The sequence below is a fragment of the Hydra viridissima genome, unplaced genomic scaffold (assembly GCF_058129835.1).
Source record: "Hydra viridissima isolate aposymbiotic clone 2 unplaced genomic scaffold, HvirCarnegie_v1 scaffold_7, whole genome shotgun sequence".
NCBI lineage: Eukaryota > Metazoa > Cnidaria > Hydrozoa > Anthoathecata > Hydridae > Hydra > Hydra viridissima.
The window spans coordinates 17,177,491-17,205,312 of NW_028324306.1; the positions used below are offsets into that span (position 1 = coordinate 17,177,491).

Genomic DNA, 27,822 nt, shown 5'->3' on the forward strand with positions numbered 1-27,822 from the left:
GTATGTATGTATGTATGTATGTATGTATGTATGTATGTATGTATGTATGTATGTATGTATGTATGTATGTATGTATGTATGTATGTATGTATGTATGTATGTATGTTTGAACAACAATACTTATAATAGTGTTATTAACATTTTATATTAGTATTATTGTAAGCGTAAATATGAAGTGTTATTAATAAAACTCAAAGTAAGAAAGTTTATTAGGAGTTTTAAATAAAAAATATGAAAATGGCGGCTTTAAGATCATGTCATATTCCTTATGAAATTAAAGATATGTATTAAAAAAAAAAAAAAAAAATTAAGTAAATGCAACAAAAAACTGAGGCATTAAAAGCATGTGAAATGATCTTTGAAATGATTGTTATCATATTTCTGAAAACCCTCTTCAAAATAAGGGAATCCCGAATCGATTGCTGGGGAAAAAGTAATCAAAATGATACAAATGAAGTTCGAAACTACAAATGCAATCATATGAAAAAAAGCCTTATGGTGTTTAGTATAAAAACAATACTTTAATATTCACCTTCAAATAACTTTAATATGATATAAAACTAGTTTTACTACTTTATACAAAGTAGTTACCTTTGCTTTTCATAACCTACATAAATGTTTTTACTACTAGATCAGATGAATTGGGTGAGTACGTTAAAATCCCGCGTAAACTAGGTATTTTGGTTTGATAACATTGGACAATCCGAGCTTTAATTTTGGGAAGTTCCACCATTTCATCTATGTTTTCAACTCTTTATTTAAAAAAAGGCTTTTTGTGTTATCAACCCTTAAATATTTTTGCAAAGTAACATCTAGCATTGAAGTATTTTTGATTTCAGTTGCTGATATTTTATTCAACGACATCAAAAGTTATTAAATCAATACTAATTGAAAGCTTACAGTATAGTGGCTTCTTTTTTTTTATACATGATATTATCCCAAGAACTCCAAGACCAAGAATCTGAAAACAAAACAAAATGACTTTAAGCAAAGAAAGAGTTGGTTAATATTTGTGGAGTTTACAATATTTTTAGCTTACAATGAGTCTAGCTGCATGACTTATTTCTCGTGTGGGATCGTAAGAAATAATTTCTATCGCGATTGTTTTGGCAACGATAACAAAACCAAGAAACATTATAGATTTTTTTGCATTAAGTTTCAACAATATTCTCCGTAACCAAACGCTTGAAATCATGATTTACTGCATCCTAAGTTTGTGGGTGCATTTTAAATTAGCACCAGTTGAGAGTAAAATACATGTTAGCAGAAGTAGTGAATGTGATGGAAAAACTCAAAAATCCCAGCATATTTTCCAAAAAGAGCTCAATGATAAGGCGCTAAGGTGTTTAAAGTTTTTTAACTCGTCCTGAGATTCTCATCACATTTCATTCAGAATAATGTTAATAAACAATATTAAGTCAAAGGCAAAAGTTACATAAAACCGTTTAAAAATCACTTTTCACGGCAAAAACATTGAACAAATTTCTGTAAATGCATTGAACACACAACAAGCTAACAATAGACTTTTTTGGAAAAAGCCTTGTTTACTACTTTTATCTTCAGTTTTATTTCCATTTTATGACTTTTTGATAGCAAACAGTTACTTGTTACATGTTATACTGTTATTACTACTAATTTATACATTTTTGAACTAACTAAAAAACTAAATGTTTATCTTAAAATATTTACAGAGAGTTTTTCTTGCAAATATTTTTTTCAAATTTTTTTGGCTTTTTAAGACAGGGAACTCAAACGTTGTTCTTTTAAAACAGTAAATGGTTTTGAACCACGTTTTTTAAAGTTTCATATACAAATAAAACGCGCTGTTTGTATAATAGTCGCTAAAAGTGTGTAATATATTTCCTCCGTTTATTCAAGTTCTCAAGAAAGGAATTCATTTGTGTGCAAAAAGTAGTAAACTAAATAATCACATTAAACCAAAATCTAAAGAACTCATGTTTTGTAAGATTCAGTTTATACCCTAATTTAAGATAAATGAAAATCAGTGCTAATATTATGCAACGCTCAGCGTCAGCATGCATTTTTTTTAATACTAGATCCAATCGAGTTTATGATATGAAAACAGTAATTAGTCACACAAGCACGAGGAGAACTTACGCAAAACGCTAGTTCATGGAAGAGTGTAAAACTACATTTCAGGCGAAATGTTTCTGGCAGTTCTGCGCCATGTGTTTTCACTGTATTTTCAAAAAATGTTGTGTAAAAACTGCACATTTCTAAAGAAGTGGGTTTGCAAGCCTGGTTTTTTCCTAACTTGCAGTTCATGTGGACGCAATAAACAAACATATCGACAAAAGAAACTGATGAAAGTTCCAAAGTAGGCACATTGGAATTTGAAATATTTTAAAAGTTTTTAAACTATCTTATTTTATTTAGTTAAAGTTAATTTTACTCTTATTCACAGCTTCATTAACGTTATGGACATTCAAATTTCATCTCAATTTCATCTCGCATAAGAGTGAAAAACGAAGAAAATTTTCTGCAGCGTTTATGCAGATGAAAAATGAATTGGAAAAAATATTTTTGATTTAAATCAGATTTCTTTTAACCTTATCCTCCTGCGCAGTTTGAGGTTTTCTATTTTCACAGTGTGTATGAGGTTTTTCTGGACTTATTCTATATCTTTATTGTATGAAGTTGTTTTTAGAAGTATTTATTACAAAAGTTGTTTCTGTTTGTAAAGATAAGGAATGTTACACTAAAATGGTTTAAAACTCTTGTTATATTTTTATAGAAGCAAGATTTTTTTTTAAATGTTATTTAATAAAAACAAGCAATGTCTGGAAGAAGATCTAATCCTGTGTAATTCGATTTTGAAAAGCCTGAAACAAAGAGTGGCAAAGATTATAAAGCAAGATATAAGATGAAATAAAGAACTGCAGAGAACGATGGTAAGAATAAAAGTAAACTTGTAAAAGTTTTGCCATAAAGACAATGCAGAAGGTGCTATTAGACACTGTACTACCTTACTATACTCGCTGGAATACCATGTGTGACTTTCTGAATGTTATATTGCAAACTGGTCTACTTTGCTGAAAATCTACGAATCCAACCGAACCATAGTTGACATTGCAGTGCACCGGAATGTCTCTGATTTAGCCATAAAGAGATCTGCAGAAGTTATGCTTGCTCGCCTAGAACCTATTACTTTTGTACTTGATAATGCACAAAGTGAAAAATGCAAATCAGCAGATGTAGTGGAGGAATCTAGAATAAAAACTTTTGTGTAAAAGTGATAAATTATACAAAAGAAATTCACAAGAAGATTGAAAATGGCAGTAACACCATGCCGTCTTCTGGCTTATCTTCTTCACCCTGATTACCAAGGTCGTATGTGGAACGAAGTTGAAAATAACACTGCGTTGGAATATGCCAATCTACAAAACCGAAATATATCATTCCAACATTTATGAAATTAAAACATTTATGAAATTTGAATTTAGCTTGGAGGTTTCAACACCGTTATTATCTGCTCAAGGGTGTTGATCACATCGTGATAACATTGAAAGTAATATATTAACTGAAATTTTGAAATTTATGATTGTGGTAGCTTCACCAGCAGGAGTTGACCGTGTCTTCTCTCTTACGGTTTGGTTCATTTAAAACCTAAAAATTGGCAGGTTACAGAAAAAGCTTATGATCTATTTTTCTTCAAGGCAAATAATCATGTCAGTTGATGTTCATGATTAATTTTGATGCTGCACACAAGAAAAAAATTCTCGGTATTATTTGATGATTATGTTACTTGCTTAACTTTGCCCTTTAAATTGTAGCTTTAATTGTTTTATTCTTATGATATGTTTTATGTCATATATTCAATAAACTCATAGTTCTGTTATATTTATTTTATGTTGCTTTTAAATATAACAAAAAACTCCTTGTAAATATATTTTATATTGAAATTAAACGGAAGATAAACATGATTTAAACCATTAGTCTTCCAAAAAGAACATTTAACTTTAATCGATGTGATTTAAATTAAAGAAACCTGATTACACCTCTTCATGCTGTTGCTGGAGTTCTAGGAATAATATCTGGTATAAAAAGAAGTCTTCGTGCAATAAGCTTTTAATTAGTATTGCTTTAATAAATTTTTAGCGTTAAAAAAATTTTTCAAGGAAAATGACAAATAGCACTGTGAACCAGAGAGACCGCCAGATTTTACAGAGGATAGCAGTTGCTCTCCATGGCGATTATGCTCTTCTTTGTGTTTAAATTTACTCCATGTAGGTTTAAATTTTGAATAAATAGCTTCTCCACACTAATCAGCAAACTTGGATTGACCACAGTTATGTTATTAAGCAAAGGGCTGAACATGTGACAGCAAAATCTGAAACTTCTAACCAACGGAAATTTTTGCCATTGAACCTGTACAAGGTCTTGGGTAGAAAGGAAGGAGTTTTTTAATTCAGAAAATGCTAACTTATACTCTGATTCAAGAGCTCGACCAAAACAAGAATCCTTTCATACACTGAGCTATATGTCTAAGTCGAGGAACCTCAGATGTTCTTTATCAAGTTCATTCAGGTTTTTCAAGATCTTGTTGGAACTATTTCCATCCCAACCTCTACGTTGATACCCTCTTCAAAGAACACTTTTAGTTTTCAGCCAGTCTTCAAGTTCATGCCAAGTTCCCATAAGCAGACATTCTAAAGTAGATAAAACCCCAATCAAAATGTGCAATTCAGGAGACGGTACCAAATGGTGGATAAGTGTATCTGGACTCTCCACTAGATAGAGAATTCTTGGATAATTCACATTCACAAAGTGTTGCATGTTAGACTAAATATTTTTTATACAAATTATCTAGACTTCCAAGAGTTCTTAGTTTTCCACACTCTTCATTTGTCAACTCTTCATACCACAGGCAAGCTCTTTTTCCTGCATGACTAACCTGACTAACCAAACACAGCGTTGGCACAATTTAAATTAAAAGCTGCAAAAGTACTTGAAATCTTGCAAATTGAGTTTTTGTATTTATTTTTTTTTAGTTATGGTTCGATTCAGGAATATCTTAGTCTATTGCAGGAATTTGACAAAGCTAAACAAAAAATCTATTCATATAAATTACAGAGTTAGTACTTTCATTTGCATCAAAGAAATTGGTTATAACTTTCAAAAAGGATCCTCCACCATCTATAGAAATTGGTACAAATGCTGAATGAAGGCCAAGAGAACGTTGATTTCTCAAATCCACTATGAAAGATGATATCTCTTAAACATACACAAGATCCTTTGAAATCTTTCCATCTTTAAACACAGCATTTTTTTGGGCTAGTAGTTAAAAGAGTTACTTCGTCTACTCTGTGCCTTTCTTAGCAACTCTTTTTGAGCACTTGGAAGAAATAAATGGTGGATCTTGGGCTGCCACAAATATTTACGTTGTTCCGAGCGTTATATAAGTGAGCTTCCAATAAAGTCAGTTGCAAAAATGATATCCTATAACCTTTTCCATTACAAGAGTACCAAGCCCAGTTGCCCCAAACCGCCTGTCAAACCGGTCCCTAGAGAAATAAGAATATATTTTCCGTTTTATCTTATTTGTTAAATTAAATAGATAATTCAAATGTAGATAATTTAGAGGCCGTGAGCGCAATAACAGCGTAATAGTGTGAAACCTTTTAGATGGAAATTGCAAAGATTTAAATTTCATTATTCTCTCAAAAATTAACTTAAGTTAAATGTTTGCCATTTTATCCACCAAGATTGATTTATATGGTTATAAAAGTAACTTCTTAACTTTTCTCTTGGTTTTTTTAAAGTTTTTTTTAGTTAAAAACCACAATACTCAACTTGAATTTGTGAAAGGAGATTGGCTGAGACAAATTTTTATTTCAAATAGCAGCAAAGTATTGGAAAGAATTCTCAGAAAACATTGCCTGTAGAGTCTGTAAAATTTAGCCTAAACTTGGTTTAACCAAAAATTTTTTAACTTTAAGTAGTTGTTTGTTTAAACGCGGTCATTGAAAGCTAGTTTTCCTAATTAAAATCTACAATATTTTATTGCAAGCATTTTGTGTGTATGTTTAGGTGTGTCCATACACATGCATATTAGGAATGCTTTTTTTTTACTAAAGGAATATGAAAACATGTTTTATTTTGTTTTTCTTTTTAAAAAGGTCATGCACAGCATCGTATTTACAAATTGGTATATATGCATCCTTCTTAAACTTTCTTGGATCTCATAAAACTTTTGCCTTTTTTCTAGAATGCTCTTGTTGTTTTCAAAAATCTCTCTAGACTTCTTCAAGTCAATAGAAATTTTGAAGATTTATAATATATTGGCTTTCAAATAAAGCAATGCTAATGAATATATTAATAATTATTTTTCAGAAATATATCTAAATATTTGTTTCAGTCATAATGTCATATAAGAAAAGTTCTTTCTCTGCTGAAAGAACCCACCAAGCACAGCCATACGGGAACCAAACGGGAACCATCTGGGAAGTTAAACGGGAATCGTACGGGAAGAATAAAAAAAAACGAAAAATCTTTCCACTGCTTTTCCCCTTATTGACCCCAGATTTATCCCAGATGTGTTTCAAATAGATTTAATTTGTAGATTTTTTTTTTTAATTTTATAATTTATATTTTTCATTTTTTGGAGTGTCAACAAAATATAAATTATAAATAATCATTATAAATAAACATTAAAATTTAATGTTTATTTGTTTCATTTTAAATAAGTCTAATGACCATTTAAATTTTAGTAATTCTTTTTTAAAGATTTAAAATTGGTTGTTGTGAATGACTTCTTTGAAATTTAAGGTGGCTCACCCACTTTAAATCTAAATTTTTATTTAAAAAGTTTTCATAGAATTTCCTTATCACCCCCTTTTAATCTAACTTTTTATTTAAAAAGTTTTCATAGAATTTCCTAATATAAAAAATAAAAAACTTGTTTTTTATTTTTTATATTAGGAAATTCTATGAAATAGGTTTAATATCCTCCATAATTGCCACAGGTAAATTAATTTTTTATCTATATTTTTAAGATGGAACACACAAAAAATAAAACCCACAGAATAGTTTAAGACCTACCAATTCAGCGAATCAGAGTCATAGGTATTTAGCTTTAGATCAACTGTGCAAAGACGTCCATCGAAATCCTTTGCTCGCATAAACCAATTATGTTGCTGACGATCAATCAGCATATTCATATTTGGACAAAGTTTGCGGTATTCAATTATCATATCCTGATGATCATTTGCTGCAGTTGCATCATTCTCACTAACAGGCAGAGAATGTGGCTAAAGAAATTTATTTTTCAATAATCATTTCATCTTTTTTTTAATATTTTATCTCAAAACAGTTAAGCTTAATTTTTACCTACTCTCTATGTGTCCTACTACAAGCTTGGTCATTCTCAAGACAATCTTCTGTGCGCTTGCGTCCTCTTCCTGGATTCGCAAATTTGCTTTTATGGATAGCAACAGTCTCAACATTAATTAAAGGGGCTCTTCCCTTCTTGAACTTATTTTTTAGACATTCCAATAGCGTAGGCTGCCATTATAAATAAGTTTATTTGGCATAAGCATTAAGATTTATGTATGCATATATTTTTATAAGTAATTAATACCAATTTATTAATTACTTATAATTTACCAATCTAAGTGCTAAATAGAACTTTACAAATATGTTACTATAAAATAATTTCAACCCCTTTGCTTTAGGGTAAAATATCTTTACTAGACAGTTACGGACAAATACATGACAATACAAAGGGCCCAACTATTTTACATATTGATTTAATTGTTGAGATGATTTTTATTTAATTGTAACAAACTTAACGTTACAATTACACTATTCCTATTGAATTATGAATTGAAATATTCATTATTGAAACTTGATAAAAGTACATTAGGAATAACTTAAATATTAAATTTGCAAGGTCACCTTGCAAGTTCAAAATAGTTAGGATTTTATGAATAATGTTTGTCCTATGTTTGTTATTTTGTTAACATCATTTTTATTACCATTATTTATTTAACTTTTTTAATTGATATATTTTTATCTATTTGTTAGTTATTTTTTTATGATTTTTAGCTATTAATAGTGATTATTAAGACTTCACTACATCACAAGTATTATTGTATGCTGCTTGTTTCATCAACAAATTTGACATAAATGTTATGTGCTTTTTTTTGTGCAAGTACAACAGACTATATTAAAAATAAAAAATCTTTCTGCAAAAGTTTATTTAAAACACACGTATCTGAGAGTAATATAGAAGTGGCCATCTTGTATTTTATATGTGTCTAGAAGTTGATAATCACAAACTTCTGTTAGCAAGCATATTGACAAAGTTTCATCTTCTATAACTCTGAATGGATGCAAGTGGTCATTATATTTGCCACAAATAAGCAACTTACAGCAAAATACCCAAAGTAGACGAAATTGAATAATGTGATATATTTTGAAAAATAAAGGAATTTATTCTGCATGTAGTGAAGCTAAAGTAACTGTGCACATGAAATTGAATTCTGTTTATAATAATGGCATTACACTTCCAAACTGTTTCCTTTTTATAAATAATATCATTAAAAAAAAAAGACAATAAATTTTCCTGAAGATTTGTTCCTAAACTATCAAACGTAATTGAACATAGATTTGATGTTTCACACTTTTCATTGAAAAAAATCAGAAGATGCCATCTCCCAACACTGTCTCAGCTTATGCCGCTTTGCAAGAGAATAACCTATATTTTTAAAACTTCAAATGGAAGTAGCTAACTTTTTGAAATATAAATGTTTAGCTTCAAAACCCATGCACCATAAATATCTTAGTGGTCCATTTTCATTTATTAGACGAGCATAATGGAACATGAAATGAATCTTGGGTGACAAATTATTGGGAAAAAGTTCAATAAAGTTTTGCAGAAACTGTTCTATTAAACAATTAACATATGTCAAAATATTTTTTGAAATTTTTGGAGCAAATACATAATCTGCAATATCTCGCAGCTGTAAAGGTCTGCATTTATCTGTTCTACTGTAATTATATTTTGTACATTGAATTTTAACGGCATTAAACTTACTAATTGTGAAACTGTTCCTTCTAACATATCATGCATGATGTCTGGTGGAAAAGATAGTAAAATAATTAACTATGGTAAATCCAATAAAGGACATCGTTTTTCAACGCCATGCACACTAGAAGAAATGGGACCTGGATCAGAAATAGCAGCTAAATGATAATGCATTTCATTGGTACGAATTGTTGTATCACACTTAACCAAAATTTTATTTTTGTCAACATAAGAAGTCATGGACTGACGACCAAAACGACCAGAATTAAAAACACGTTGAAAACCAGCTAGTGCCAGGGACGGAAGATTATCAGCAGATATAATTGCAACCCCACCAAACAATCGAACCATCATATTATCAACAGTAAAATACCCTCATTCTGCAACTTCAGCAAATCCTGAATAAAAGGTCTTAAAACTTGCTTACATGTTTTATATTTCTTTATAAACTTTTCTTTTACAAGAATACATAAATTTATATTCTGAAGTTGTGAAATATATTGTTCTTCAATGTTTCCCAAGAAGAAATAAAATGCACAGAGCTTATGTACTGAACGGCGAGCTTCAATTGGATTACACACTTCAAGTTCATCATAATATAAAAGGATTCTTAATGCATTCATGTTTTTAAAAATGACATGTTTACAATTTAAACCATATGAATATGAATATAATAATTCATTATTAATAGACTCATCTTTTTTAAGTTTTCTTTTAATTGAATTCCTGATAAGCTCATTTTCAACTAACTTTTTTAGTAATTGTAAAACTGGTACATACTGAAAAGTTTCAGAGCTTGGTGTTTTTAAACAATATTCACATTATTTTTGATTCATGGAGTGTAATTTTAGCACTCTATTGGTTAACAACCAAGTTCAATCAAGTGAGCATTTAAAGAAGCTTTTGAACATGAATTGGTAAAATATACCACAAAAGATATGCATACTATTGGTTGAATCAATGTAGAGACAAGCTCTACTTTGCTAAAAAGCAAATTGGGAAGACTTTAAAAATTAGATTATTTTTCTGTTTTCATACTTGCTTTGTTCTGAAGCTTAACTCGATTTAACTTATAATGCAAAACATTTTTTGAATATGTAACTAAATAAATTTTTATGCCTGTTAGCTTTTCTCTCAGGTTGCATCTCAGATTTCCGTTTATGTTCGTTTTAATTTTTTCCAGTCACACTTCCATCCATTTTTCCATTGACATTAGCATTATTTTAATGTTTCTCTTATGTTTGACGTGGTTCAAAAAAAAGTTGTAAAAATTTGTTTTATTTTTGTTTTCGAACTTTCCGGCCTCGTTCATTTCCTTCCGTTCATTTGGGAGGTTACTAGAAGAAAAAAAATTAAATAACACAAATAACAAACTTTACTCGCCGTTTTAAGATAAATGCTGTAAGTTACAAATATTTAATTAAAAATGTAAATTCTTCTTCTCTTTTAAGACTAAACATAAAATCTTGCAAAACTTATTTAACCATCTGTTTGCAATATTTACACTATTATTTCGGAATATGTTGCAAATCGTTTAGTTCAATTTCAAAATCATTACTTAACAGTAGCAAACTAAAGTTGCACGCTGTATACGAAGTACTTTTTAACTTTCTGATATAAAACAAATTTTCCAAAGCATCGATTGCAATGTTGCGGCAAGAAAAGTCGGCACCTTAAAAATAGAAAACAATTGCTTAGTATTTTACTTTATTTGAAAGAGCATGATATACCGTGCTATATGCGTGATATACATGTATACGAGATATACCGAAAATATATTGGTATTTAACATTTTATTAATCATTGGGATTCTTAAATCAAGAAAAAGGAGAAAAAGCACAACGAATGAAAAACGTGTATTACTTTTAGCTGGTAGTGATATTATTGTAGGGTTAGTTCATATGCCACTCCAACTAACTTTTGTTCAAAAGGGAAGTGAACTTGGTTGTAATTTAAGGCTTGCGATGTGATTTTGCATGGTATTTCCGTTGGGTTTCTCAAACACAATTATGCTAACAGTATCGATAGAGCGCTTTATTGTTGTTTTGAATGACAACAAATGCTGAGGTAGGGTTTTTAAAGGAGTCCATTATATACCGATCATTGTTTTCAACTTCAAGATATCATTTGGACTAAGTATTTTGTATATATACTATTTCAGCGATGCAGTTTTAAACTTTTTCTTCCCATCATATTTATGTGCTAATTTATTTTTAATACTTGCTATCAACACGTTACTATTGATGAGAATAAATAAAAGCTCAGATATAATAACATTCAAGTTGCCAGAAACATGGTTGTGGAAAAGCAACTTTCCAAAACAATGGCGATAATATTATTTTCACTCACGATAGCATACATTCCTTTTGTAGCTTTTTATTACTACTTTGCATCGAAAATTTCTATTCTCGATTTCAAGTCAATTTCCTAAAGTGCAAGTTTTATGAATTGGGCTCTTCTCGTATTTGAATGAAACTCAGTGTTTAATAAAAAGATTTCAAAGTTTGCATCACACGGTACCTTGATGTGTATGTAATCACTCCATATGATTGGCGTTCTTGGGGCTGCTAGGTTGGCATTATCATGATCCATGATAACTGTGAATATCAACAAGGTGCTGGAAATAAGACCTTTAGGCTCGAAAAGCATTAAGCAAGTGCTAAGTCCGGTTAGAAATGTCAATGTTAAAACGGATATTGACACTGGGCTAGAACTAGAAGAGTCAGACTAGAAATACACTGAGGAAGAACTTAATCCGACCAGAAATATCAATATTAACTCTTATATGGACACAAGGCGAGAATTAAGAAAATAAGGCTAGAAATACTTTAAAAAGAATCTTTATCAAAACAGAATCTTCAATTTTGAAACGAATATTGACACTGGTTTAGAACTAAGAGATATAGGCCAGAAATACACTATGCAATCACTTAATCCAAGTAAAAATGTCAATATTTTAACGAATATTGTCACTGGGCTAGAAATTGAAAACAAATGTCAAGACTAGGCTAAAACTAGACCAGAATCTTACCCAGCAGAAACTTACTCCACTTAGAAATGTTAATTCTTAAAATGTAAACATTGACATTGGCTGAGAGCTCAGAGAATAAAGCTCGAACGAATTAGATTAGAAACACACTAAGCTTAATCTCATTCCAATTCGGAATGAAAACTTTAAAATGAATTGAGACTCTGGGCTAAAAAGCCTAAAAACTAGGCTAAAAGTAAACTTAGAAAGGATTTTTAGAGTGATAATTGATACAAGGCAAGGAGTTAGAATATTAGGCTAAAAATCCACCGGATAGTTATTCAATCCAAACTCAAATAATATTGCTATCAGCATTATTAATAGTATTACATTACACATATAAAATTGTTGAACCAAGGATAGGAGAAACCAAAGGTTTTAGGGATAACATTTATAACTAAGAAGAATTAGGTCATATTATGTGAGGAAGGGCTGTATAACGATCTGGTCCATGTGCGACTTTTAGGCATAGAAACTTTTTCATCTTCTTGAGTCTTTAGTTCACTCTGGATACATCATCAATTGACAGTAAAGACTAATATGAAGCTATTGTAAGAACTAATCTTTTTTAACGGCATTTTTAACGTTTTCTTTTGTAACGCTTCTCTCATTATGTATTTTGGCTTACGATTGTAAGTACGCCGGTATGAAACTTTAAACACCAATAAAAGTTATCATCTTTCGCTGTATTTTCGATAAATATGTACTTGCCAGCGGGCTATTGAGCACTTTTTAGTGAAGAAGTCTTTTAATAATCATATATATATATATATATATATATATATATATATATATATATATATATATATATATATATATATATATATATATATTATTGTTATTATAATTGTTCTTGTTATTACTATTATTAAAATTTTTATTTTTACTATTATCATTGTTATTATTGTTATTATCATTATCATTATTACTATTATTGCTGTTGTTGTTGTTCTTCTTCTTTTTCATTTTCTTCCTCTTCTTTTTCTTCTTCTTCTTCTTGTTATTATTATTATTATTGCTGAAAATATTGAGGAGCAGCTCACAAGTGCATGAGTTGTGAGCTGCTCCTCAACATGTTATGAAAAAATAAAGATTTGTATTACATTTCTTTTTTACATTCTCAGTGTGTATGACAGTCGTCACTTTTCCCAAGATTCATTGTTAATAGATCGTAAAGAAACTTAGGAAAAGTGATGGCGATAAAGCTGCACACCTAATAATGAATGTAAATGCATCAGTATCACAAAAACCATCGATGATGAAGGATAGTACAGAACGCAGTTTAGATTTATTTATAGTTTTAAAGTAATGGCTACAACTGATAATGACTAAATGAAATTATCTATTCATGTTATTATCAAAACTTATATGTATTAAATGTTTTACCGACACTCCTAAGTTCACCGAAGGTGTATATTAAGATTATCATTTACGAACAGATCTGTATCCATATAAACTCATCACATCTTTTGAAAAATTAAATGATACTGGTAAACCAACAAGAAAAGCGTTTTACTCAAAACCTAGTGGTAAAGATAGTACTGTTAAAGATTTCAGTCACGCAGGAAAAGAACGAAACAAACCCTGAATGGTATTACGCTGCGCCAAAACTTGCATGGGATGTTGCTATGATATTAAACTAGAACTAAATAACAATCCTTAAATACTAATTATATTTGAAAAAGGACCAGAGATGGAGCATCAATGGTTCTAAAAGACATGGAAAGTCTAATAATAAAAACATCAGAGATACATACAACGTAAATGAAGCATCAAAATACATATTTTGATGCTTCATTTCCAAACAAGGTTTACGGATGGGCAGAGTGCAAATCCTTTCCTACTCATGGATATAAATGGGTGATGGAAGTAACAATTAACTCTGGGAAACAACTTCTTTCCATTTAAAAAGTAGACTTAAACACTAAAAATGTTAAAGTAAGTAACTTCGAAAAAGTAATTGAAACGTTGAATTTAAACACCTTATTCATTACATTAAACAGTTCTTAGGAGCTATGAAAAATAAATATTTTTAAAGGGATGTAAAAACTGAATGAACAGAGCGGCTCAAGAAATATTTTGAGTTAAACACTGACGTAACTTCGAATGTAAGCCACGAGTATGAAAAAAGTTTTTTCTTACTCAAGAATAATAATGTTTATGGAAAGACAACGTAAAAAAAGTACAAAGTATATTAGGCAATAGATTAGCTAATAACACATGAAAAAGCCAAGTAACAAAAAGTAAACCAAACTTTAAGCCCTGTAATATTCTTGATGAGAATTTAATAATTTCACATACAAAAAAGAGGAAGCAAAATTTTGATTTACGATTATACGTTGGTTTGTGTATTCTTGAAATGAGAGACTTTAATATAGAACTTTTATTAGAATAACCTAAAAAAAACGGAGAAAAAGCAAAACTACAATAGACAGAGACTTAGAGTTTGACTTTTGATAGAGGCTTGAAATGCAGATTGGCTTGCAAAAATAATCCATATATAAAAATCATTTTTTAATCAATTATATCAAAATTTAGTAAAAACAAACCGAATTGTAGATGAAGATCTTGCTCTTTAGAAGATATCTGTTATTTTCGGTAGTTAATGAATGCGGCAATTCCTTCTTAATTTAGTATAGGATTAGTTATTCAAAATATAACTTTCGACAATTTTTAATAAAATGCAAACAAATATTATTTTCAAAGTTCGATAAATAATTTCGCACTATTATGAAACGTTTAATTTATTTTGAAAATTTAAATAACCTTCGATTAGCAAAATGTTATGATTTAAAAAAAAACAAAATTAATTTCGAAAGATAAAGTTAAAAAAGCAAAAAAACAAAGGAATCTTTAGTATATATATTTACGTTAGATTACGCTAAATATTATAAGAAAATGTTGATTTCAAAGGTTGTATGCACGTAAATGAATTTTAAAAAGACCAATGTTAAGTGATGGTCAAAAGTTCATTGACCCTAAGCATAACTTTCCCTTCCTTAGGTTACTTTGCCTTTATTTTTGAGGTTACTTTGCTTTTTTTTTGCTGCCTTTGAAAAGTATTATCACTTAGAAATTTTACAACACAAACTTGTTTTTTTTTTTTTTTATTTTGTAAATTTCAAAGTTCCTTCTCATTAATAAATAAATTGCATAACCGATAATAAATATTTTAAAACATTTTGAAAAATGTTTAAAATTTCAAACCCTAATATTACATTACTATAGAATTTCAAAACACAATAGCAGATTTTTTTAAATTGTATTGAAACAAAATTCAAAATTTTTAAATATGCGTTTTTATTTGTTTCCCAAGTCGAAAATCGTGCAACAGTGTCGTGTGATCGTGCTGCACTTGGTTACTGTGAGACGTAAACTGTAGATGTTGGTGTTGACATGTATGATATATATATAACATATATAAGGTATGTGACTATTTATAATTTTTAAGACGATACGATGTTTTAAAGCAATTTTTTTTATATTAAAAATATACAGAATGCATTGAAATACCCCGTCAGCAGCTGCAATAATGCTGATCAGGAGTGTTTTGTTTGATCTTATGGAAACTTTTACAAACAACTAACCCAGAGCTAAGCTTTAAATAAAGATGAATGCAACAGTACAAAGCCAATTAATTGTAAGTGTTAAGAGTGATTTATATGTTAACACATACACCGTAATTTCTATAATAATTATCTTACTAATATTGGTATTTAATATTTCATTAATCATTGGGATTCTTAAATCAAGAAAAAGAAGAAAAAGTACAACGAACGAAAAATTTGAATTACTTTTAGCTGGTAGTGATCTCATGGTAGGATAAGTTCATATACCACTCCGAGTAGTTTTAATTCAAAACGGAAGTGAACTTGATAGTAGCACAAGGTTTGCGATAAGCTTTTGTACCATATTTCAATTAGCTTTCTCATGTGCTATTGTACTGACAATTTCGATAGAGTGATGTTTTGTCATTTTGTATGACAACAAATGCTTCGGTGGAACATTTAAAGGAACTTACTTTATACCAATAATTGTTTTTAACTTCATGGTTTCATGTTGGCTGGGTATTTTGAATACTTTCCAATTTAACCCTGCAGTTTTAAACTTTTTCTTCCCATCAAACTTATGTGCTACTTTGAGGTTAATACTTGCTATCAACACATCACTATTAATTGAATCAAAAAAAAAGCTCCGACTTAATGACATTCAAGTTGCAAGAAATAGGGTTGTGGAAAAACAACTTTCCAAAACTATGACGATTGTATCATTTTCACTAACAGTATCATACATTCCTTTTATAGCTTCCTATTTCTACTTTGCAACGAGTTTTATTTACCTCGATTTTCAGTCTATCTCTTCAAGCATAAATGTAAGTCTTTGGGGTCTGCTTATACTTCAATCAAGCTCAGTATTTAACGCTTTTACATATGCAGTTAGAAGTAGCAGGATTTCTAAGATGTACACTTCGCATATTTACAGCTTTGTTAAAAGTATATCAAAAAATTAACTACAAATCTTTGCACAGAACTTAAAAATAAAAGGCTGCTTTATCGTGCCTTTTTTTGATGTTGTCTATTGGTTTTTAATTATTTTACTTTCTTCAAAAATGGATTGATTATAATCAGCCCCTGATGTAATCGCGTTTTTAGAGACTTTGATTACCGACCTTCTAAACAACATCACAAGCTGAACAAAAGTTTCATCTATCCCCTTTTTTAAACTTAGAATTAATAGTGAGAAAGGCTTTCTTGGGATTGTGAACAGAGATATGTTGATTATGAACGATCACCTCCTAAGGAACGATTCCGCGCACAACGGATCACCAAAAAAATAGGTTCAGTCACATATCAATGCGAATGCTATTAAGTTTTCCAAGATATGAAGAAGGCAAACATATGTTGATATCACCCTGTATTTACATCAACAATAACAAGTTAATACTAAATAATTTCGCGAAAAAAGTGGATAATGGAGTAGAATTCTACCCAACTAGCCTTCAATCTCCCCAAATATTAAAGTTATCGAATGTTGCTGGAATATCGTGATACCCAACACTAAACTACTTTTATGACAAAAAAAAAGGAACTCGTGTTTTTATCAATCCATTGCTTTTAATTTATTACTTTTAATTTTACATTTATGACGGGTGATGGAGATTTAAAAAGTTTCATGATTGGAAAACTATTTTTACTAGGCAATGATATTCATTTAAACTATACAAAATGACAAGCCCAATAAAACAGCCATCATTACTAGGTAACATGATTAACAGTTATAAGCTCATAAATGGTGCCACCAGTAGGGTAGAGTTGTACACACTTGAACAAAAACTTTAGCAAAAACCTGATATTTAACAAATAGAAAAAAAGTGGTTTATTTTCTAGCCAACTTCGAACCTTTTTTTTACTTTGTCAGTTGTATAATCAACGCCTAAAGTTTTAACATAGCACTAGACATCTACAACTATGCATGAAAGTTTAATGGGAATTTTTCTCATTTTTTAAATTTGAGAGAAATAGATTTAAATATAACTTTTTTAATTTTTTGGATTGAATTTGAATTGATAAAAAAGAAGAAAACAAAAAATATCGCAGATAAGACTCAACTTCTGTAAATTTAGTTAAAAATTAAACGATCCACTTTACTGATGACAAAAATTTAGTAGAGTTTAATAACGATACATTCACTATATACTTCTAAGACATATACTACTTTAACGTTTTATAACTAATTACTGCATTTAATTACAGCTTAAATTGATAATTTTACTGAACATTCATTTTGCTTAGTTTAAAAGAATAATCTTAACATTAGAAAACTACAAATTAACCACTAAAAGTTGTTAAATTATCAAATGTTGAGCTGCAGTATTTGAAGTTTTAATACGTGTGTAAATGGTTAGATGAGTCTGTCAAAAAGCTGAAAAGCAGCGTCAGATAGCATCAAATGACATGTTATTGGATAGCTCAAATCCAAGAACTACAGCTGCTATAAATGCTGCAAAATTGTAGATGTTTCTGAACTTTTAGGATTATGAACTGCGAAAACATGGGTGTTGACAGGTAAAAATTTAAAAATGCCTTGTTATGTAAGGCAGTTAAACCTTAGTGATCGTGACACTTGTAGTATGTTTAGAAAAAGCACAGAAAGTCTTAGACTCAGCTACAAAGTGTTCAAATATTCAACCAATCTCGTTTCTTATCAAAATAGCAGCAGAGAACTCGTTGCAATAAGAAAGCCTACCATAACGGAGATGGGAAGGACAAAAGTACTGCGATGAGCGTTTGCGTTGATCAAAAGAGGTTTGGGGCTTTAACCAATCTATCAGGTTGACAATTGAATTTGACAAACAAATTGAAAAAGAAGAAAACTACTTTAAATGATTTAGCAAATCATTTAAAGTAGTTTTCTTCTTTTAAGAAATATTGCGAACGCTATTTAAAAGAAAGACGACATGGTGGTGGAGGCTCGATATATTTATGAGGATTTTTTACCCACAAAGACTTTGCTATATGTAAGCTGTAATACTGCCGGATCAATTAATACACCTACAAAAACACATTAAAGTCACATTTGAGTCTGTCGACAAAAAAATATTGCAGAAGCAAGCAAATAGATCTTCCAGCAATATAGTTTTCGAGTACATGCAGCACATAGTAAAATGCACTGGTTCATCACCGTCTGTTGATTTACGTGATTTACCGAAATTGCAACAGCTGAAAGTTAACAAGTGTAAAATTCCGCTAACTTCGATATTTTAACAGTTAAGTTTAAAAAAAAAGCATGAAAATAATTTTGGAAAGTATTTTAAAAATAATATGTAGAAAGATTGTGTAAAAGTCATTTGATTTAAGTATTTTCTGAATGTTGCTACTGCAATAATTACAAAAGTTTCACTCCGAATTTTAGTTCACAAGATTCTCAGCGATAAATTAAGCGAAAGATTACTTTATTTGCAATTTATTAGAATCTTTTTGTTATTTTCATATCTTCATACATTTATCAACATTTTTGCATAAAAATTTGTGCAACTTTTGTTCTCTACGCTCCATACATTATTAGCAATTTGTAGATCTTGTGTTACAATATCTAGTGTATATTCAATATAAATATATTATATTATACACAATATAAAGTTTATTCATCAAAAATCTTAACAAACTCAAATCCGTTTCTGTTCCTCTTGTAGAGGGAGCTGATATATTGACTGCATCCAATACTGTAACCACGAAGAAATGTCATTGTGTGAAGCCACTAGTTTCTGTGATGTCACCTTTCTCTGATTATGTAAAAAAACTAAAGAAAACAAATAACAAACTTTGTTTGTCATTTTAAGACAAATGCTATCAGTTACAAATATGTAAATAAAGTTGCATAAGAAGATTTTAAAGACTAATTATCAAAGAAAAATGTTTCAAGCTTTGAAAAGAGTTTTCAATTATTTCAAGAATTCAGCGTTTGCATAAAAACTCCTTAGCACCAACATTATAAAGAACAAATACGAAACTTTAGTTTCTGAATGTTTTAAGAAAAAAACCAAATGTTTGGCTTCTCTTAAAAAATGCAAAGTTTGTTTAATTAACTGTTTGCAACATTTAAATATTGATTTCGAAATATTTCAGATCGTTCTAATCAATTTTAAAATCTTATTTTAAAATATTTAATAAACCGTAGCGAGCAAATTTCTAAGTCGTATGCAAAGTACCTTTTAACTTTCTGATATTATGAAGTTTTCCAAAACATTGATTAAAATGTCGCGGCAGGAAAAGTCGTATTTTGCTTTCTTTGTTTGAAAGAACATGATACACAGAAATTGCAATCGCTAAAAACATTTTTACTCTTTAAAAATTTAACAAGGGCAAAATCGCCGACTTACATATTTTAACATGTCTGTGTAAAAAACACATGAAAAAAGTTATCTGAAGAATTTTAAAATTTTTAAGTAGAAAAAATGTATAAAAGTGATTTGTTTTTAGACATTTCTGACTGCTGCAACTACAACAATTTCAATTTTTTCACTTCGAATTTTATTTTACTTGGTTTTCGGCGATAAATTGAGCGCAAGAGGAGTAAATTATTGAATTTATTGAATGAAAAATTTATCTGAATTCATTTGAAAGGCAAAAATTATTTAAATCAATTTTCTTATTAATGCAGTTTTTTGCAAATTGTATTCATATTAAAACCTGAACATGCGAATTTAATGCCTTTTTATTCTTATTATTTTGAAAAAGCAGAAAATAAAAGATACTCATTAAAACATTAAAAAAACGAAGATCCCACGCTGCTGTTGTGTCAAGAACTTTTTTAATAATTTATATTAAAAGAAGAGTTGTCTATACATACAGGGTGAGGATTAAAATATATTCCCAGCTGTATTGCTGGTCAAGAGCGTTTTGTTTAATTTAATAAAAAATGTTGCCAACAGCTATATTTTAACTAAGAGCATATCTATTAGTAAAGATGAACGAAACTCTGCTGTGACCAGTTATAAAGAATATTCTCAATCATTTATATGGTAACACATACACCGCGATTGCTTTAATATTTACCTTACTTATATTGGTTTCTAACGTTTTATTAATCATAGGGATACTTAAATCAAAAAAAAGGAGGAAGAGCACAACGCATGAAAAACTTGTATTACTTTTAGCTGGTTGTGATATTATAGTAGGGTTAGTTCATATGCCACTCCAAGTAACTTTTGTTCAAAAGGAAAGTGAGCTTGGTTGTAGTATTAGGCTTGCGATGAGATTTTGGATGGTATTTCCGTTGGGTTTCAAAACACAATTATGTTGACAATATCGATAGAGCGCTTTACTGCCGTTTTGAATGACAACAAATGCTGAGGTAGAGTTTTTAAAGGAGTCCATTATATATAGATCATTGTTTTTAACTTCATGATAGGATTTGGACTAAGCATTTTGTATATATTATATTTTAGGGATGGAGTTTTAAACTTTTTCTTCCCATCATATTTATGTGCTAATTTATTGTTAATGCTTGCTATCAACACATCACTATGGATTGGAACGAAAAAAAATTGCGATGTATTGACATTCAAGTTGCAAGAAACATTTTGTGGAAAAACAACTTTCCAAAACTATAATGATAATATCACTTTCACTCACAGTAGCATACATTCCTTGCGTTGCTTCCTCTTACTACTTTGCAACGAAAGTTTTAGTTCTTGATTTCTAGTCTGCCTCTTCAACCGCAAATTTATTGAATTGGAATCTGCTTGTATTTGGACTAAACTCAGTGTTTAACGCTTTAATATATATGTGGTTAGAAGTAGCAGAATCTCTAAGATGTAATATTCGCATATTCACAGCTTTTTTGAAACTATATCAAAAAAGTAAATGCAAATGTTTCGAAAAGTTCATGAAAACAAACGACTGCTTCATCATTTTATTTTCGATATTATCGATGGACACTTATCTATTATTTTTTTCTGCAAAGTTGTTGATTTGTTGCTTACAATGTACTGTTAAGAAATTTGCACTTTTATAGAATTTTGTTGCCAAAAAAACTTTCGAACTCTGAGGAGGAATACAATTTTATTAATATTTTCTTGTTTAATAACAGTTTCCTTAATTTTTTTTTTTTTGATTATCTCGAGATTTCACAAAGATTATTTTAAAAAACGTCAAAAAGTTTATAAAAATTATCTTGAAAATTATTATGTGAATCCATTTTATTTTATAAGGAACACTGTTTAGAATATCCTTAACAGAAAAATTGTAATGATGTATATATAATAATTATAATATCTTAGTAATGGTATGTAAAATCAAATCTAACTATATTTCCTATACATTAAAAAACGTGTTGCACTTAATATGTGTTTTTAAAATTCAATATAAGAGTTTCAAATGTTATTATCTTGTGCAAATAAAGTCACGTAATTTGTAGGAGAGAATGGGGTAATAACGAACGCGGAATATCTCCAAAAATAGTCAAAACTGCATGATTGAAAACGCTTGCTGACAATTTCTTTTTGCCTGCTGGGAGGGGGTCCCATGCTCACTCCCAGACGTGCAGTGGTGAAGCTGCGCACGTTGATCACGATTAATTGATCTTAACTTTTTCTCATAACTTCATGAAACTTTTTGCTTAACTAACATTCCTGTTGTAGCTAATATAAATGTAAAACCACTCTTTGTTGTTGTTGCATAGAGTCATAATCAAGGAGCTTTTTACACGTATTACATTTTGCTAATAAAACCTTAATAAATTCATCGTAATTTATTTGTTTGTGTCCGTAGGGAAAAAAAGAACGTTCTCAGTTAGACAATTTTGAACGTCTTAAGTGTTATTGAGATAACACCGACGTCAGGCGGCCAGAACTTTAATGTTTCTTACTTTTATCATATTTTTAACAGAAAAAATTCTTAGATACTTAGTTTCCTTTAACAGAGTTATATAAGAAATTCAAATATTTATTTTCAGTTAATACAGTTGTAGCTGAAATGTTATTTCTTTATAATATTCACAGGTAATAACCCAGAAAAACCATTTACTCAAGTCTGTGTGCCACAAAATGAAATTGATATTTTACACAAATATTTGCAGAGCCAAAGCGTCTGAAGCGTTAGTTAATCTACTGTTGCATCCTTCTAGTGTAGTTCTGTCACCTGATAGGACTGTAGCTCACGAATTGGCACCTATTTAATCAAATCATTCTATATCACTTTCAAGAATTATCCGTGTACCTAATTTGCCAAAAAGAAAATAAGAGAATGTTTAAGAAAGACGCATTCTACCATTACAACTAGTTCTCCAATAAAAAATATTTTAAAGGACATGGAGCAAAAAAAAAGTAGCTATGAACAACAAGTGAAAAAATACTGCTGTATGAGTAAGAAGGGAAAGAAGAACTTTAATCAAATAGAGACTGATCACGAACGATCGTGTAAAGAAAAAGTTTATCTCTTCGTAATTCAAATATAGAAATACCGAGATTAGAAGTTGGGGAAAATATCTTTTAATGAAAAAGGTCTCATCATAACTTGTTCAACTAACTTTGATTTTGTCTGTTTTACTTGTCTAGTAAAAGATCGAACAACGGACACCAAAACATCAAATTTAAAGTGCAGAAATATCAATAAACAAATGTTATGTTTCTAAGGTTGACTTTAAATGTTTCGTAAAATGGTTTCGAGTTTGTAGCGATTTAGTTCTTTACCTACACAAAGACACCGACTTTAGTGAAGATTTTTGTCAATCAATTTTTTAATGTTCGAATCTCAAGAGTTTGATGATCAAATTTGGTCGAAAACGTTTTAACAACATCGAAAGTTTGGAATATTATAATGAAAAAGAAGAAAGCTATTTAAAAAAAAAAATTATATTAAAAGTAAGGTTGATTCTTGATCAAAGTCAAGAGGATAACTTACCAAATACTGACAAAATAACCAAAAATATTATTATAACTGATTAAAATAACTGACAAAACTAACCAAAAAGCTCAAAGTTGTTGAGGATCATAAAACTAACGAAGATCTAATTTTTTATTTTCAAGAAAAAATATTTCTTGCATAATGATGTAGCAAAGCTCACAAGTATTTTAAATGTTATTAGTATTTATTATAACCTCCATTCCCTCGCCTCCAGAATGGTCGAATACTCTTATAACTGCAATCTTTGTTTCATCAGAAATAAAGCATTTCACCTATATACCATAGATGCCTTCATGAAACCGTTTATGCTGAAGCAGTGAGCTTCTTCTACTGTCTTACACGAACTGAGTTGCTTGAACAGTTTTAATTTATACCGTAGATCTGATTTCGGGTTTTGGCATAAATCATCAAACATGAGATAGTTGGTTTCTCAGAGCCTTCTGGAGGACTACCTCTCCCCATCGCACCAGGTAATTAACTTAAATAATAAGTAAAAAATTTCCAAACGTATTGCAATATATGATAATTTACATTGTAATGTTCTCTCGGTGCATGATTTTATTCATTTATATGCAATTATTCAATATTGCAAATCAACCACCTCATGTGCTGCTTTGATTCTTCATAAATTTTTAGGGCTTTTTCAGAAAAATCAACCACACTATTTTCCAGTTTTGCTAATATTCGACATCTTATTAGGTCAGAAGCTAGAGAAAAGAATGAAGGAATAAACAAAAGATGTAAAATGAGATTTTACAGTTTTACTAGTCTTATATAAGTGCATAAGTATTAAAAAAAGTTTCATTGGTTTTTATGCAAAAAAAGATCTGGGCCGACCGACATTTTTGTGAGATATTCTCACAAATTATAATATCAACTCGAGTGAGAAATTCCTCTGAGCTTGAACTATACCTACTCCAAAAAGGTTCTTAGCATTAAAATAAATGCTAAGAATCGCTGAACTGGTTTTCGGTTTGATAAAAACGTAGAAATCACAAAGCCAACTTGATCAAAATGCGAATCATCAGAATTGAAGATTGATTTAGTGCATCAGAATTGACGAATTGATTTCGTGCAAACTTGATATCTAAAAGGAAGGGAATTTTTTAGCTGTAATTAAATCTGGATTGTCGTGAAAGTGAATTATTTTTAGCATGTTACGATTAAAATAATCATACTCTGATAAAAAATTAAAAGATGATGTGGTAGTTGTTGGTCATTCAAGTCATTAACATCTCTTGATATTCATACAATATATTGAGAGGAAGCTCAGAAATACCTCTTCCTAAAAAGCTAGCTTCTTAAATGGCATCAATTTGAAAAAATGAGGATCAAAAATGTTTCTATTGTTCTGCAATTCGAGCAAGATATTCTGATGATTATAATGAAGAACGAGTAGATCCAAAATCTCAAATTTAAAGAGAATGAACTATGGTTGAGTAGCCTTTAAATGTTAAATCATTCAAAAGTTTAAAAAAGAAAATTATTAAATGTCAAATAATATTTAGTGACGGAAAAAGGGTGCATTCACTTATTTTGTAATCGAATATATAGTTGATATTTCATGATTTATATAAAAAAAGTTAATGCTTAACTGCATGTTAATCTACTAATCATGTTAGAAAAAAGCAATTTGATCTATTGTCTGAATGCTGAAAAGAGTTGGTTATTGTCCACACAAACGTCAAAGAGAACTAGCAACCCTTTTCCTATCTTAGATGTTGAAATCATTCACAAGATTAATTAGATAAACGTAAAGATTATTGCATCACTAATAAATCTACTAAAATAAAAATGCCTAAAATTGTATGATATTGTATAAAGATATTGACAAATCAACTAAAGGTTCTTTTGTTGTTTAAGCTAATTTTAAATCAATAAGAAAACCGATTAATGTGACAAACAAAGTCAGAAATAAATACAAAAAACGGTTCCTAAAGCATAAACCATCTCGCTTTTGCTACAAGTTAAAAGGGGTTCATGATAGCGTTTAGTGAGCAATTAACTTACAGCAATAACTGATGATGAAAATGTGGCACAAAAGTTTAAAAAAAAGTTAGAAAAAAAGTTTAAAGTTACAAGCAACATCAAGCCAAAAGGTTAAGTGTTTGACGAAGATGAAAAGAATGATTTTGAAAGTGCATTAGAATGTTGGGTATGTCGGCGTGAGTTCGCTATAATCAAAAATGTTAGAGATTATTGCAACTATATATTGATACATTCCTACTATATATGAATATATCGAGGAGAAACCCACAACCCTTGTAATTGTGAAATGCTCCCTAATATTTTAAGCTAAAAAAACCAAGTTTTATGACAGTAATTTTTTACATTTTTAATGGAAATGACAATTATCTATTTATAAAGAAACTTAAGAATAGTTATGGCAAATAAGCTATATGCCTAATAATAATGAAGAAAAATACATCAGATTAACAAAAGACATTGAAGATGAAGCAATGCATAAAACGCAACGTAGATTTGTTCAAAGTTTTAAAATGATGGCCACTACTAATTATGGCGTGTAAAAAAATGGCGACTATTCGTCATGGCTAGCAAAAAACTTTTATAGCAAAGATTTATCAACACTACAAAGTTCAACAGAGCTGAATTTTTAGGTTTGATTTACGAAAAGGCCTATATACATATCACACATAATAAATATTGAAAGATTAAATGATAGTTTAACATCACAAAAAGCGTTCTACTCAAAATTAAGTGGTGAAGATATTAGTGATAAAGATTACAACCACGCACGAAATGTATGAAACTGATACTGAATGATATTAAACAGCGCCAGAACTTGCATTTGATGTTGTTCTGATGTTAAAATAGAATTAATTAACGAATTTAACACACCAATATGTTTTGAAAAAGGTAAAAGAGGTGGAACTTCAATGATTTCTAAAAGACATGGAAAATCTAATTATGATTGCATCTAAAATATAACAAAAATGAAGCAATAATTGAGCCTTACCATTCAGGTTCATCCAAACCTTATTTTTATTCTTTTCATCACTGGCTTCAACTGGCGTCAGTTTGATGGAAGAGTGCCTTGTGTTGTTGTAATTTTTCACCATCTCATCTAATACGTCAATGTATTTATTGGTGTTGTTAGCTGAAAAATATTTAAACATTCTCTCTTTCATCGTTCTATTCCATCGCTCGACGACACAACTTTTTTCCTCGTTTTCAGTGAAATACAATTGCACATCCAACGCTTTCACATGCTTGTTGTAAAACTCTTTTCCTTTATCTACCCACAATTTTGTGCATTTTCTTTCACCAAAAATCTTTTTCAATGGTTCAGCCAATTCAAGACCCGTTTTGCTTTTTAATGGAACAATGCATCCATTCTTTGAAAACACATCGATTACCATGAGCAAATATTTTACGCCCTTGTTGAATTTTGAAAACGATTGCATGTCAACTAAATCTGCAGCCCATATTTCATCGACGTCGTTCACAATCAGCTTTCTTCTTTTAAAATGGCGAATGACCGGTGTATGAAGCTCCTCTTGCAAGCTGATCCGTCCATTTCAGACTGCTCTCGGGCATTTTTTTAATTTATTACCAATACCCAATCCAAATTTAGCTTTGGCTTTGATCACCGGCGTAATGACATTTCTCTCGTTGATTACTTTTTGAGTGGGATTGGACATCTCTTCAAGCATCATCTGATCTGCGACATTCCTGTTTTGTCGGTTGTTAAAATATTTATGAGCCAAATCGTGGTGATACGCTGCATTGTCCACTCTGTCTACCGGCTTGCTCCATTCTTGATACATGTCCGTGGAATTCAGACTCTTGTCCAAATTGGTTCCCGGCCCTGCAAAGTTCATTCCAGGAATGTGCATTTTTCCTGGAAATTTTGCCCACGGAAGCTTGATTTTGCTCGACAGCTTATTAATTGATTCCACCAAATCACCTCCTTTTGTCGCTGAAGAAACAAACTTGCATTTATTCGTTCCACAAGAGTCGCAAGTTCCTTTCAACATATGCTTGTTGTTTTTACTCATCTCGTTCTTCAAATGAATGGTTTCAGTTTCTCTTTTGAATTTAACACAGTACATTTTAAATACAATAAAAAACTTTTCCTAATACAAAATGGAAGTCATTGATTTGTCATGGAATATCGGCAAAACCAAAAGATACAACAACAAGCTTTTGCCAAGAAGTATTCGAGGAATCATCGTTGGAAAGTCCGGTTGCGGGATAACAACGTTGCTTCTCAATTTGCTGCTTAGACCTGGATGGCTGGATTATAACCGCTTGCAAGTCTTTGGCAAATCCCATTTCCAACCCGAATTCAAAATACTCAAAAGCTCCTTTGAGAAGAA

The 27,822-nt window shown here is 30.1% G+C and overlaps 1 pseudogene; it reads right to left on the minus strand.

Moving 5' to 3' along the window:
* Positions 1–6,858: 6,858 nt before the first annotated feature.
* LOC149886406 (uncharacterized) lies at positions 6,859–27,555 on the minus strand (annotated as a pseudogene).
* Positions 27,556–27,822: the final 267 nt, after the last annotated feature.